Raw genomic sequence first — 15,545 nt, 5'->3', positions numbered from 1 at the left:
TGTTTTTTTAGGCCAGGTGAAGAAGAAGCTGGTGAATTTGGCTGCTCCTGAAGTAATTAATCTTAAGACTCCCTCCCCTGGTTGAGCCACTCCTGGGGTTGATGATCAATGGACTTCCTCTGCCAGTTGAGCTTATCCTTTTGGCCAGGGTGCTTCTATGTGGAACAGGATTCTTTCTAGCATTGCTGTGAAACTTCCTTCCTCCATCTCCCCCCTTCTTTTTTATATCTGGCTCTACTATTATTCTGTGGTTTATTCTCTATGGAGAAACAGCCACATGGATGAGGTGCAGTGTCATCTATGGTGCAGGATGTGGCACACTCTTCCAAGTTCAGAAGCAAAACATGGGCATGCTGTCATGCGAGTCTCCTCAATTTGTTCACTAACGCAGTAGTTCTCTACCTTTTTTCTGCTGGGACATACCGGAAAGATGATGCTCACACATGAGACGTGCTGAACACATGACTGTCAGAGCTGAACTAGATATTTCCCTGTACAACTCACCAAAGAAAAAAAATATTCTGATTCTAGTGGCATTTTAGAAACAGCAATACTAAATCTCTCTGCTACCAGACAGTGTAAAATATAAAACTTGAAAAAACAAAACAAAACACTCAGCATGAGTGTAGCAAACCTGCCATACCATAACAGCACTAACTCTGAGGACTTGAATAGCAATGGCTCTACCTATGAAAGGGCAGCAGTGCACCACCAATGCATGTTCTATTGAGAAAACACAACGAGGCTTAGAGAAGTACCCATATGCCAGTAAAATACATCACCTTGGTCACACACACAAAACCAATCTTTACCAAATACAGAATAAAAGACCACAAATTAGAGATAAAATGGAAATCCCAGAAAGCCTCTCTGAATGCAGTGCAAAACCTGGAGAACTAGAAACAGAAATACATTTCCTCTTACACTAAGCAAAGTAAAAAGATAGAAGAAACGCCTATTCTCCCAGGACAAGCATGATGGTAGTCCTCACCTATGGGTGACATCATCAGATGTCTCGGAACATTTTTGTCAAAGTTTCTAGAACTTTGACTAGCATACTGAGCATGCCCAGCATGTCACTAACCCTGTGGCCACACGGGGTTCCCCTTCAGTCTCTTTTTTTCGGTGCAGCAGTTGCTTCGTGGTTTTTTGGAGCTCTTGAGAGAATTCTCTCTTTCCTGTCGTGTAGCCAGATGGACTCAGAACGAATGGGTATAGTATGCTCGTGCTAGCAGTTGGAGACGGATCTGACGTCAGCACGGGTGTATATATACCCCCACAGGAAGCGTAGCAACTTAGTAATTTCCGTCTCCAAAGCAGTTTGGAGAGCCTGCACGCTCGCTGAGCGTGTTTTCCAAATCTTCATCTCCCTCCGGACAAGTTTGTGGAATCTTCATGTCCCATACACAAGAAGGCAGCATTGGAAGCTACCCTGGTGAGGCTCCTGTCCTTGAAAGCCATCATCCCAGTACCTGCCTGGGAAGTGAATTCTGGACACTATTCCATTTATTTCATGGTACCCAAGAAAGGGGGCACCTTTCGGCCCGTACTGGACCTCAAGTCAGTCAATCGATACTTAAGGGTCCCGAGGTTTCGCATGGAAACTCTGCGCTCCGTCAAGACCGCAGTACAGCCAGGAGAATTCCTCACGGCCTTAGACTTGTCGGAAGCCTACCTGCATATCCCGATCCATCCGGATCATCAGCGCTACCTACGCTTCAAGGTTCTAGGCCGCCACTTCCAATTCCGGGCTCTGCCCTTCGGGTTGGCCACATTGCCACGGACCTTCACCAAGGTGGTCGTAGTGGTAGCGGCGGCACTCAGACGGGAAGGAATCCTGGTCCATCCCTACCTAGACGACTGGCTGATCAGGGCGAAATCGCGAGAGGAGAGCCATCGGACAACCGACAGAGTGATCGCCCTTCTGGAAAGCTTGGGCTGGGTAATCAACCTCAGCAAGAGTTGCCTACAGCCTTCCCGGTCGCTGGAATACCTGGGAGTACAGTTCGACACCCAGGCAGACACAGTCGGTCTCACTACCAAGAGAAGGTTAAAACTCCAGATGCGTATCCAGTACTTGATTGGGAGCCAGTCGGCCCATAGCTTGGGATTATCTGCAGGTTCTCGGTCTCATGGCATCCACCCTGGAGGTGGTACCTTGGGCAAGGGCCCATATGAGACCTCTACAACACTCCCTGCTCTCTCGCTGGAGCCCCCGTCTACGGAACTATTCCACGCACCTGCCTCTGCCTGCCAGAGTGCGGACCCAGTTACGGTGGTGGTTGCAGTCCAACCATATGAGCAGGGGGTCGAAGATGTCCTCCCCCACGAGGACTCTGCTCACCACAGATGCCAGCCTGAGCGGCTGGGGTGCACACTGCGAAGGACTTACTACACAAGGGCGGTGGAACAGAGAGGAGTCAGCGTGGAACATCAACCATCTAGAGGCTCGGGCAGTCCGATTGGCATGCCTTCGATTTGCTCACAGACTGAAGAACAGAGCAGTCAGAGTGATGTCCGACAACGCCACCATGGTGGCATACATCAACCGTCAGGGCGGAACCAGAAGCAGACAAGTATCTCTGGAGATCGCCCCACTGATGGCTTGGGCAGAGGCGAATCTTCAGGACATCTCCGCCGTCCACATTGCCGGGAAGGTCAACACCACGGCAGACTTCCTCAGCAGATAAAGCCTAAATCCGGGAGAGTGGCAGCTGTCACCCACAGCCTTCCGGATGATTGTGGATCAATGGGGGATTCCGGACATGGACTTTCTAGCGGACAGGTCCAATGCTCAAGTACCCAGATACTTCAGCCGCAAGCGATATCCGTTCGCTCACGGGATCGACGCCCTGGTTCAGCCATGGCCTCCAGGGACCCTGCTATACGCTTTTCCTCCGTGGCCTCTGCTGGGCACCCTTATCCACAAGATTCAGAAACACCGGGGCCTAGTTCTTCTAGTGGCACCAGACTGGCCAAGAAGACCCTGGTACGTGGACATGAGAAGACTACTGGCAGGGGAGCCTCTTCCCCTGCCTCCTCTCAGGGACCTCCTACGTCAAGGTCCCATCCTCCACGAGGATCCAGCTCAATTCTCTCTTACGGTCTGGCCATTGAGAGGGCTAGGCTGAAGAAAAGAGGTTACTCGGAGCCGGTGATAGATACTCTCCTCCGAGCTCGCAAGTTTTCCACATCTCTCAACTACGTAAGGATCTGGAGAGTATTTGAAGCCTGGTGCGACACTCATGGCACCAATCCAAATGCGACCACAATCCCTATTGTTTTGGATTTCCTACAGGATGGGCTTCAGAAGGGTCTCTCCCTCAGCTCCATCAAGGTTCAGGTGGCGGCGCTGTCTTGCTACGGTCCCAGGAGGGATGGCAAGACCATTGCCATGCACCCAGATGTTTCTCGCTTCCTGAAAGGAGTCAAGCGCATTCGTCCGCCACTGAAGTGGCCAGTGCCCCTGTGGAACCTCAACCTTGTTTTGGATTTCCTCGCGGGATCCACCTTCAGACCCCTTCGTGGCCTGTCTCTCCGTTTGCTAACTTTGAAGATGGTGTTCTTGCTGGCAGTGTGTTCAGCACGCCGCATCTCAGAGCTACAAGCGCTGTCCTGCCGTGATCCCTTTCTCAGAATCACTCCTGAGGCTGTCCATCTTCGCACGGTTCCCTCCTTTTTACCTAAAGTGGTCTCACAATTTCACCTCAACCAAACCATATCCTTGCCTACCTCGGCGGGTTTGAAGAAATCAGAAGAAGGGCGTTTACTACGCCATCTCGACATCGGCAGATATCTGGAAATGACAGAAGAAGTACGAAATGACAGAAGGAGTACGAAAGACGGACCATCTGTTCGTCCTGCACAGCGGGAAGAAACAAGGAGAAGCGGCCTCTCGGCCCACCATCGCCCGCTGGATTAACGAAGTTATCAGAGCGGCTTACGTAGAGGCCGGGAAGTCACCACCTCTACAAGTCAAGGCTCATTCTACAAGAGCCCAAGCAGCATCTTGGGCAGAATCTAGGATGCTGTCGCCTGCAGAAATATGTAAAGCGGCGACATGGTCCTCCCGCCATACCTTCTCCAGGTTCTACCGTCTGGATGTCCAGGCCAGGGAAGACACAGCATTTGCGAGGGCAGTCCTACGCGGTCCTCAGGCAGCCTCCCACCCAGTCCGGGAGTAGCTTTTGTACATCCCATTTGTTCTGAGTCCATCTGGCTACACGCTAGGAAATGTTGAGATTACTTACCTGATAATTTCCTTTTCCTTAGTGTAGACAGATGGACTCAGCATCCCGCCCGGCTGCCGGTATACATGGGTTTCACCGATTCAAGGTAGGCCATGTCATTTTCTTACATAAGAGCGTCCCCTTTGCCAGGTGTCGACGCCTTCCGGTTGTGAATGCTGGTGGTCACCAGCTACTATCAATCAGTCAGGGGAATCCTGTTTCACTAATTCATTGATCGGTCAGTACACATATATCCATAACAGCTTTTGCAAGGAAGATTACTGAGTTGCTTCGCTTCCTGTGGGGGTATATGTACCCGTGCTGACGTCAGATCCGTCTCCAACTGCTAGTACGAGCACACTATACCCATTTGTTCTGAGTCCATCTGTCTACACTAAGGAAAAGGAGATTATCAGGTAAGTAATCTCAACAATTTACATTTACCTGTTCAAGTCCTTTCTTGATTTTGTAGACCTCTATCCAAGCTGAACAGCCCTAACCTCTCTAGCCTCTCCCTATTAGGGGAGCTGTTCCATCCCCTTTATTTTGGTTACCCTTCTTTGTACTTTCTCCAGTGCAACTATATCTTTTTTGAGATGCGGCGACCAGAATTACACACAGTATTCAAGGTTGTGCCACTTCTCCCATCTCCTCTCAGCCTTCTACCTCCTCCTCAATGTATTTTCCCATTTTGATAAAGTATGTATTTCTGAAATCCATAATTTTCATCTTCATGTAAATTGTCTCCATCGTATTTGCTATATCATACCCATACCATCTTATGATCACTGACACTCAGATAGGCACTATCTCCATTTCAGGCCGATACAGTACAGTGCGCTCTGGTGGAGCGCACTGTTAACCCGTGATTGGACGCACGTTTTTGATGCGCTAGCTTTACCCCTTATTCAGTAAGGAGTAATAGCACGTCGAAAATGCGCATCCCCCCCCCCCCCCCCCCCCCCCCCCCCCCCCCCCCCCCCCCCCCCCCCCCCGAACCTAATAGTGCCCGCTACATGCAAATGCATGTTGATGGCCCTATTAGGTAATCCCACGCGATTCAGAAAGCAAAATGTGCAGCCAAGCCGCACATTTTGCTTTCAGAAATTAGCGCCTACCCGAAGGTAGGCGTTAATTTCTCCGGGCACCGGGAAAGTGCACAGAAAAGCAATAAAATTTGCCATGATATTAAGTCTGAGGTCCCGAAAGTTTAAAAAAAAAAAAAATTGAAATAGGCCTGCCACTCGCGGGTTGAAAACCGGAAGCTCAATTTTGCCGGAGTCCGGTTTCCGAACCCGTGGCTGTCAGCGGGCTCGAGAACCGACGCCGGCAAAATTGAGCGTCGGCTGTCAAACCCGCTGACAGCCGCCGCTCCTGTCCGAAAAGAGGCGCTAGGGACGCGCTAGTGTCCCTAGCGCCTCTTTTTACTGCCGGCCCTAATTTAAATAAATTAATTTACTCTATCACGTGCACAGGAACGATTTTTACTGTATCGGCCTGTTTGTGAGCACCAGGTCCAGTATGTTTGCACCTCTTATGGGTTCCACCACCATTTGTGTAAGCAGAGCCGCATGAAAGGCATTCACAATCTCCCGACTCCTTACTGTTTCTACAGTAAGGATACTCAATACGAAAGGTGCAGTATTTTCAGGAATCCGTATAAAGAAACATAGAAACATAGAAATGACGGCAGAAGAAGACCAAATGGCCCATCCAGTCTGCCCAGCAAGCTTCACACATTTTTTCTCTCATACTTATCTGTTTCTCTTAGCTCTTGGTTCTATTTCCCTTCCACCCCCACCATTAATGTAGAGAGCAGTGATGGAGCTGCATCCAAGTGAAATATCGAGCTTGATTAGTTAGGGGTAGTAGGGGTAGTAACCGCCGCAATAAGCAAGCTACACCCATGCTTATTTGTTTTACCCAGACTATGTTGTACAGCCCTTGTTGGTTGTTTTTTCTTCTCCCCTGCCGTTGAAGCAGGGAGCTATGCTGGATATGCGTGAAGTATCAGTTTTTTTCTCCCCTGCCGTTGAAGCAGAGAGCTATGCTGGATATGTGTGAAGTATCAGTTTTTCTTCTCTCCTGCCGTTGAAGCAGAGAGCCATGCTGGATATGCATTGAAAGTGAAGTATCAGGCACATTTGGTTTGGGGTAGTAACCGCCGTAACAAGCCAGCTACTCCCCGCTTTGTGATTGCGAATCCTTTTTTCTTCTCCCCTGCCGTTGAAGCTATGCTGGATATGCGTGAAGCATCAGTTTTTCTTTTCCCCTGCTGTAGAAGCAGAGAGCTATGCTGGAAATGCGTGATGTATCAGTCTTTCTCCCATGCCGTTGAAGCAAAGAGCCATGCTGGATATGCATGGAAAGTGAAGTATCAGGCACATTTGGTTTGGGGTAGTAACCGCCGTAACAAGCCAGCTACTCCCCGCTTTGTGAGTGTGAACTCTTTTTTTCTTCTCCTCTGCCGTTGAAGCAGAGAGCTATGCTGTATATGCATTGAAAGTGAAGTATCAGGCATATTTGGTTTGGGGTAGTAACCGCCGTAACAAGCCAGCTACTCCCCTCTTTGTAAGTGCAAATCCTTTTTTCACATTTCCTCTTGCTGTTGAAGCTTAGAGCGATGTTGGAGTCACAGTAAGCATGTGTATGTTTATTGAATAAGGGTATTGTGTCCAGGCAGTAGCCATCATTCTGGCGAGTCACCCACTCTTCATTGGCGGCCTCTTGACTTTATGGATCCACAGTGTTTATCCCACGCCCCTTTGAAGTCCTTCACAGTTCTGGTCTTCACCACATCCTTCGGAAGGGCATTCCAGGCATCCACCACCCTCTCCGTGAAGAAATACTTCCTGACATTGGTTCTGAGTCTTCCTCCCTGGAGCTTCAAATCGTGACCCCTGGTTCTGCTGATTTTTTTCCTACGGAAAAGGTTTGTCGTTGTCTTTGGATCATTAAAACCTTTCAAGTATCTGAAAGTCTGTATCCATATCACCTCTGCTCCTCCTTTCCTCCAGGGTGTACATATTTAGATTCTTCAATCTCTCCTCATAAGTCATTTGATGAAGACCTTCCACCTTTTTGGTCACCCTTCTCTGGACCGCCTCCATCTTGTCTCTGTCTCTTCGGAGATACGGTCTCCAGAACTGAACACAATACTCCAGGTGAGGTCTCACCAAGGACCTGTACAAGGGGATAATCACTTCCCTTTTCTTACTCGATATTCCTCTCTCTATGCAGCCCAGCATTCTTCTGGCTTTAGCTATCGCCTTGTCACATTGTTTCGCCGACTTCAGATCATTAGACACCATCACCCCAAGGTCTCTCTCCTGCTCCGTGCACATCAGCCTTTCTCCCCCCATCGAATACAGTTCATTCGGATTTCCACTCCCCATATGCATGACTTTGCACTTCTTGGCATTGAATGTCAGCTGCCATATCTTCGACCACTCTTCCATCTTCCTTAAATCCCGTCTCATTCTCTCCACTCCTTCCGGCGTGTCCACTCTGTTGCAGATCTTAGTGTCATCCGCAAAAGACATACCTTACCTTATGGTATTCTCAGTTTCATTTGCTATTCATTTCTAAATGATTCCTAACATTTAAGAACATAAGAACATGCCATACTGGGTCAGACCAAAGGTCCATCAAGCCCAGCATCCTGTTTCCAATAGTGGCCAATCCAGGCCATAAGAACCTGGCAAGTTCCCAAAAACTAAGTCCTTCCATGCTACTGTTGCTAGTAATAGCAGTGGCTATTTTCTAAGTCAACTTAATTAATAGCAGGTAATGGACTTCTCCTCCAAGAACTTATCCAATCCTTTTTTAAACACAGTTATACTAACTGCACTAACCACATCCTCTGGCAACAAATTCCAGAGTTTAATTGTACGTTGAGTAAAAAAGAACTTTCTGTTTCACCTTTTTAAACGCTGCCGCGATACTTAGCCAAAGATTTCAAGTATTGTCCGCAAGGACTTGGGGGGTCCTTTTCCTTGGAGGTGACTCCTGACACAGAACCCAGCATTGTGTACTTACAGTTGGGATTATTTATAAAATAAATGTTTCTAGTTTTTATTCAAGTTACTATTATCACAAAGTAATGTATGCAATTTAATGTTTCTCTTTAAATATCATTCAAGTTTCTATTGTTACAATGTAAAATAAGCAGGCCTTGACTTGTCTGTTCAGTTATTTGTAAACCGATGTGATATTTCGATTGAATGTCGGTATATAAAAACAAATAAATAAAATAAATGCTTGCATTATTTAGCATTTGTCCACATTAAATTGCATTTGCCATGTAGATGCCCAGTCACCTAATCTCACATGATTTTTCCTTGTCAACTACCTCTCTGTTACGCATTCTATCCATGGCCACATTTTAAATTAAAAAAAAAAAGGCAGGTTTTGGTTGGAGAAAACAAAGCTGCAGAAGAAACCTTGGGCTCAGAAGCAGGAATTCAGATATTTTTTTTTCTTTATTTCTTTGGTGGATCAGTGTTGGCAGAAAGGCTTTGAGGAGATGGCTGCTCCTGTGGCATGCAAGAAGAGCCCTCTGTGTAGCACATGTGGGACTTGGCAGTTCTTAGCAGGAGGAGGCAACTTATGCCGGCATTGTGAGGAGCAAGAGAGAGCGCCGCAAAATTCCTTGATTTCTGGGGGAGGTGTGGGTGTGGTGGGAGGGGGGCCAAAGAGTTAGTCAGTTACCACAGGTGGACTTAGTACCATGGTGGGAATGACAGCCATATTGGATTCACGGAAGGAGCAAGCATACAGCTGAGACCTCTCTCATATTGTTTCCTACAGTTCTAGAGGCAGACATGGATCCCTCTAGTGCATTCAGTACTTCAGCTTAATTTAAGGTAGCAAAATCTTTTACTGCAATGTGAGCCTGCTGATACACCCACCTGGGCTGCATTTCCTGCTGAATTTTTAGTGTTTGCATCAAACTTTCTGTATGGGGCAGAATTAAAGCTTTGGAGCTGTCTTTTCAGGGAATTTATTTCAAATAGGCTTTTTCTTTAAAATCATGGGCATAAGAGGCCAAGAAAGTAGACAGAAGAGGACTTGTTAGAGGAAAAGTCCTCTAGATCAGACTTTCTTAGGAGTGCTCAAGGAAGCAAAGATCTGTGAAAGTGTGAGGAGCTGGAAGAGGGGGGAGTATTTCCCTGAGGATGAAGGATGACTCTGGTGATTTGCCTATTTCATAAGGAAGAGCTATTTAGCTTGATCTCGCAATCCTTGCAGATTTTGAACATCACAGAGGACAAGGAGGATGATACCAATTCTGTGGAAGTCTCTATAAGGGAAGATGTATAAAAACGTTCCTATCCTATCCTGTGCACATATCCATAAAAGAATTAATCTCTAGGTAGTGGGATTCTCCAGAAGCCAGTTTTAAAGATGGAAAGGCCATGACTAAGATTTATCTCCTGAACATGAATAAGAGGGAGAAGCTGAAAGTTCCTAAGGTGATTGCGCTCATTTTTGCAATCACTAAAAGGATCACTATTTCTGTTGAGGTCTGTGCATCCGTTAAAGATGCGCAAGATAAGAGTATTGAATCTATTTTTAAGCACATATTTGAAGCTTCTGGTTGGCTTTCCAAGCAGCTGTGTGTAGCAGCATTGTTGCTAGAGCTTGTTTACATATGTCTGTGTATACAGGAGTTTTCCATAGAAGATTCTGTTGTAGAGGAAGTAGCTCAAATGGAGCCAGGGGTGGCCTTTTTGGCTGATGTCTCGTAATTTGATTCATGCTACTGCTCAAAGTATGGCTTCTATTAAAGTGGCATGATGGATGTTGTGGCTGCATCACTGGTCGGTGGACTCCATATCCAAAACTCAACTGATCAGGTTTTCTTTTAAGAGTAACCTTCTCTTTGGTGAAGATCTAGAGAAGTTTGTGAAGACCGGAGAATTTAAGGCACCTAGATTATCAGAGGATAGACCGAAAGATTCTTTGTGATCAGTTACTTCCAGAAGTCATTATGGGGATCTGAAAAGGTTAAGATCTGCAAGAATGTCTGGTAGTCAATGATCCAGACTCTTCAGTAGATTTCAGCCCTTCTGGAGCAGTAAAAGAGGAGGTAAAGTCACAGGTTTGAGCAGTGTCCCTTGTCCGCACAATGAAGATTTGGGGACCCCAGTCTTTGAATTAAGAGAGAGGCAGATACTTATCTGCCTTTTACCAGAGATGGGTCCAAATTACGTCAGATCTGTAGGTTCTGCAAATAATCAGGAACATTTATTCCCTGGAGCTTTCTCTTCTAGTTTCAGACACTTTTATGGTGTCTGCTAGGCATTCCGCTCAAAGAGTGAAGATGGTGGGTGTAATGCTCGAACATCATCTGTTAGGGTTGGTGGTTCCAGTTACTTGATATATATTTCATAGTTCCAAAGGAGGGAAGGTATCTTTCAGCTCATTTTGGATCTGAAGAAGGTCAGCATAATGAAGTTGATAGGTTATAGTTGTTCCCTTCTGTCTAATTTAGCCTACACTAGCAGATCTATACTTTCTGATGTTATACACTTCCAGATTGTTTATGAGAACAAAGACTAGAAGACAGTAGAAATGATTCTAAGGAAAGGTTTTCAGGATTAGTCAAGAATGTGTGTTCTTTCTATCAGTAAGAAGATGTGCTCTACTAGTTTGCAGAAGTAACTGAAATCAAGGCTTGAGTTGTGTGTATACAATCAAATCCCTGATATATTGCCTCCTTTGTGTAGAAACAGTATTTAGGTCTTACTGAATGTAATGGATTTCAGAATGCCTATTTGATTACAGTGTGGCTGCCTCCTTGTAATAATACGTGCAGAACAGAGAGAGAAGCATTGTACTGGAATGGAGTCTGTCCACTTTTTGGAAGTGAGCCAAGAAGGACTAAACATAACTTACACAAACAAAGCTCTCAAGGTGTCTAATTTCGACATGGAAAACCGTAAGATCAGTTTTGGTGGGAGTGAGGCAAGAGGAATTTCTAATGTCTTGCTGGAATATGCAGATACAGAAGTGTATCCGCATATTCCTATAAGAAAGCATCATCAGAAATGTCTGTTTTGCAATTCTGCTTCATCCACTTCCAGTTTTGAGATCTGCCTTTTGGCTTAGCCACTGCCCCAAGAACGTTTTCCAAGGTTATGATGGTTGTGGCAGCAGCTGTTTGTCGAGAATGTATTCTAGTACACCCTTATGTAGATAACTGGTTAATTTGGGCGAAAACAGCTCAGGAGAGCAAGGCAGCTATAGCCATAGTTGCACATTTCTTGCAGAATCTAGGTTGGGTAATCAATTTGAACAAGTGCGAGCTAATTCCATCCCAGACTTTGGAATATCTGGGAGCATGTTTCAGCATAAAGGTAGGTCATATATATTTGATGGAGAAAAGGATCCAGAAGCTGCAGCATCAAGTTGAAGGCCTTATTGAGGTTTTAGAGTCTAAGGCTTGGAAGTATTTTCAGGTGTTGGGCTCCGTGGTGGCAATGTTGGAATTAATCTCTTGGGTAAGGGCTTATTTTGAGAACCCTACAGAAAGCCTTGCTGTTGAAATGATCTCCTCAGTGTCAAGGAGATTGACGTTGCTGGATCATGCAAAGAGAAGTTTGGGTTTGTGGCTGCTAACTAGAAATCTGGAATGGTTCTAGACTCCCCCTCCTGGATTATGGTGTTGACAAATGGCAGTCTTCTGGGTTGAGTGGTGCACTGTCAAGATCAGTTGGCTCAGGGCACTTGGACACTGGAGGAGAACAGCTGGTCTGCCAATCATTTAGAGTTTGTCGGCAATGAAGTTGGCATGCCTAACATTTTGCTCATCTTCTACAGGGACACGCAATCAGAATTCTTTTAGACATGATAGCAGTGGCCTTTGTGAATCATTAAGAAGGATCCAGAAGTCAGGTAGCACAGTAGGTAGGTCTGTTAATAAATGGGGTGCTTAAACCAGTGCTTGGGGCCCTTCCAGTCAGTCAAGTTTTCAGGATTTCTCTAATGAATATTCATGAGATTGATTTACATGCACTACCTCTTATGCATGCAGTTATTTCTCATACATATTTATTAAGGATATCCTGAAAACTCAACTGGGAAGGGCAAGGACTGGTTTGAGCATCCCTGTTAATAAATCGAACAGAGGAGCACCTAAGATTGATTTCAGCAGCATACATAGCAGGAGTAGAAAATGTGCAGGCATATTTTCTCAGAATTCTCTGGATCCAGGAGAATGGTCTCTGTCGGAGGAGGTATTCTCACAGATAGTGAAGCAATGGGAGGAGCCAGTGATGAACTTAACCTTAGCATTGCTGCTGGAAGTCATTAAGAACTTTTTCAGTTGACAAAAGAATCAGGACTTGTCAGGGTTGAATGCACTGATTCAGAAATAGCTGGTATTAGGCCTGCTCTGTTTTTCCATCTTGTACCTTAGTGGGCAGAATTGTGCAGAGGATTTCCGAACATTGAGAGCTGTTGATTTTGGTAGCTTCCACTTCGCTCAGGCACCCCTGATATATAGAGCTGGTGAAGATGTTAAAAGAAGATCCATTGCTGTCCCCTCTGTTCAAGGGTCTGGTATATGAAAACCCGGATCAATTTTGTCTTAAGAGGGTGCATTTAGTACAGAGGGGTTATTCCCAGGGTGTTGTGAATATTCTTTTGCAGACAAAGAATGTTTCTACATCATTGGCATATGTGAGATTCTGGAGGATTTTTTAAGACTGGTGTGCAGGTAAATAAATATCTGCCTTTTTGCAGTCTATTTTGGATTTTCTTCAAGAGTGTTCAAATATAGATTAGCCCTTAATTTTCTGAAGGTGCAGGTGGTGGCTATTGTTTGTTAGAGGGCATCTGAGGGATGGGTGAGGGTTCTTTGTCTTCCCATCCAGATGTTCCATTTCCTGTAAGGAGCAAAACATATTCTTCCTCCTGTGAAAGAATTAGTTTCTGTCTAGGATCTCACTCTGTTTTTGATGTTTCTAACCAACTAACCATTTGAGCCAAGAGAGGAAGCCTTCAATCAAGCTTCTTACTTGGTGGCAGTCAGTTCAACCAGGCATATCTTGGAGCTTCAAGTTCTCTTTTATGTAGGGAATCCTTTCTGAATTTTTCAGAGAAGGAAGTTTATGTTCGAACACTGCCTTCGTTCCTTCCCAAGCTAGTATCTCCCCTTCATATTAATCAGGTGGTGTGTGTGCCTGCCTTCTGAAATAACTCGTGGTGAAAAATATGTTCAACTACATTGTTTGGATGTCAGAAGGATTTTACTTTGGACCTTGAAGATGCATATGATTTCAGGATATCAGATCAACTTTGTTTTTTCAGTCATCTCAGAAAGGATGAAACAGTATTGAAGGCTTCAACAGCTAGGTAAATTAAAGAACTCATAGGCATGGGCTATGTGCATAAGGGCCTAACTCTCCCCAAGAGGTTAAGGGCTTGTTTAATTAGAGTACAAGCAGCATCTTGGGTTGAGCTGCATTTGGTATCGCCACTGGAAATTTGCAAAAGGGCAACTTGATTTTTGTTACATTAATTTTTAAAACATTATCACCTTGATGTCTAAACCAGAAAAGAAGCAGTTTTTGGCTCAGGAGTCTTGAAAGTGGTGTTAGCAGTGTCCCTGCTTGTAGAGGGATAGCTTAGGTACATCCCATGCTTCTAGACTGTTCTGGCTAGATGAAAGAGAAGAGAAATTCATTATTACCTGATAATCTCCTTTCTTATGTCCAGCTAAACAAGTACAGAACTCTCCCTATCTGTCAAGAATTTTCTGCTCTGTTGGTGTTTATAAATCTTACTGAAATGTGATGATTCTCGATCATGTTGATTGGAGTGCAGTTTAGTTCCTCTCAGTTAATTTAGTTCCTGTTAATTTTTTCCTTTGAACGTTTAAACATTCTAGTCTTAACAGTTGCTATCTGATTATTGTTCTCTGGAAGCCCTTTGGTTCTAAGGATAGGGAGTTTGTCTATATTTTATCTTAGTTTGTTACATAGAATATTGGCAGTCTAAGTGCATCATGGGACACTATCAGAGGTGGAGTCAGCAAACCTGTTCTATTCCCATCTGCTAGCTGGAGAGCATAACCATTGTATCTGGTGTGGTCTGGCTGGACTCAAGAAAAGGAAATTATCAGGTAAGAATACATTTCTCCTTTGGTTGTATTTATTAGTTGCGAGGTTGCTCTCTTTATTGAATATAAAGGGAGTAATTTTGTAACAGCTGACATAAAATTGAAGGCAATTACCCGCATATTTTAGACCAATTTTCAAAGGAAATTAATGCATACTTTTCTCTTTGAAAAGTAGCCCTCCAAAATTGCCCATGCATAATTACACGTGCTAATTTATACACAGACTCCTTTGACGAAAATGCCTTTGCTCACTATTTATTTATTTATTTATTTATTTAGGATTTTTCTATACCGGCATTCGTGGTTAGAAACCACATCATGCCGGTTTACATATAACAAGGGGGTGTGAACGAAATAACGGAACATAAACAAGTGCAGAGAGAACTTGAAGTTACAATATAACAAGGATCATATAACTGGGGAGAGAATTAGAGTAAGATAACCGAGTAGTTAATATTAATTATTTATATTATATTGTGAAGTCTCTTATATGATGTTGCTGTCCTTCAATTGGGGTCTGGGAAGGCTTGCTTAAATAGCCAAGTCTTAAGCCTTTTTCTGAAAGTATAAATATAAACTATAAATATTTATTTATTTGTTTTTATATACTGAAGTATTAGTATTGGCCTTCACTCCGGTTTACATTTGAACAACATTATAAAAGAGAACTCAAGAACAATATACATAAGAACTCAAGAATATTATATATGAGAACTCAAGAACAGTATTAAACATAAGGACTCAAGAACATTATAGATAAGAACTCAAGAATATTATACATGAGAACTCAAGAACAGTATTATACATAAGAAATCAGGAACATAATACATAACAATTATGTGCGGAATGTGGTAACAGAGAATATTAGAATCCGGGGGTAACTGTGACAAGAGATAATAACTTAACAGGAAATGACTGATTAATAAAGGGATAAAACTGATACAGTTGTTCTGGCATGGTGATCGAGGTGACTAGTGTCGCGAGACTGGAGAGGGGGCAGAGCTGGGAAAGTAGGGTGGATAGAAGGGGACATCAGGGGGTTTGAACAATGGGGGAGGGCTATGGAGGGGAGAAGGGGGATTGGGCTGTGCAGTGGATAGTTTAGCCTATCCCATCCTTGAAGGCTTGTTTGAAAAGCCATGTTTTGAGCAGTTTTTTGAAAGATATGTTATTTCTTTCAGATCTTAGGT

The 15,545-nt window shown here is 44.5% G+C and overlaps 1 protein-coding gene across 6 annotated transcripts in view; it reads left to right on the top strand.

The window, feature by feature from the left end:
• The window catches only part of PHF3 (PHD finger protein 3), a 348,354-nt gene that overhangs the window by 282,148 nt on the left and 50,661 nt on the right, over window positions 1-15,545 (top strand). The gene's annotated exons all lie outside the window — the stretch shown is intronic.

This window comes from Rhinatrema bivittatum, chromosome 3 (assembly GCF_901001135.1).
Source record: "Rhinatrema bivittatum chromosome 3, aRhiBiv1.1, whole genome shotgun sequence".
NCBI classification, from domain to species: Eukaryota; Metazoa; Chordata; class Amphibia; order Gymnophiona; family Rhinatrematidae; genus Rhinatrema; species Rhinatrema bivittatum.
The sequence above is the reverse complement of the archived record's forward strand: the minus strand, read 5'-3'. Positions and strand labels throughout refer to the sequence as shown.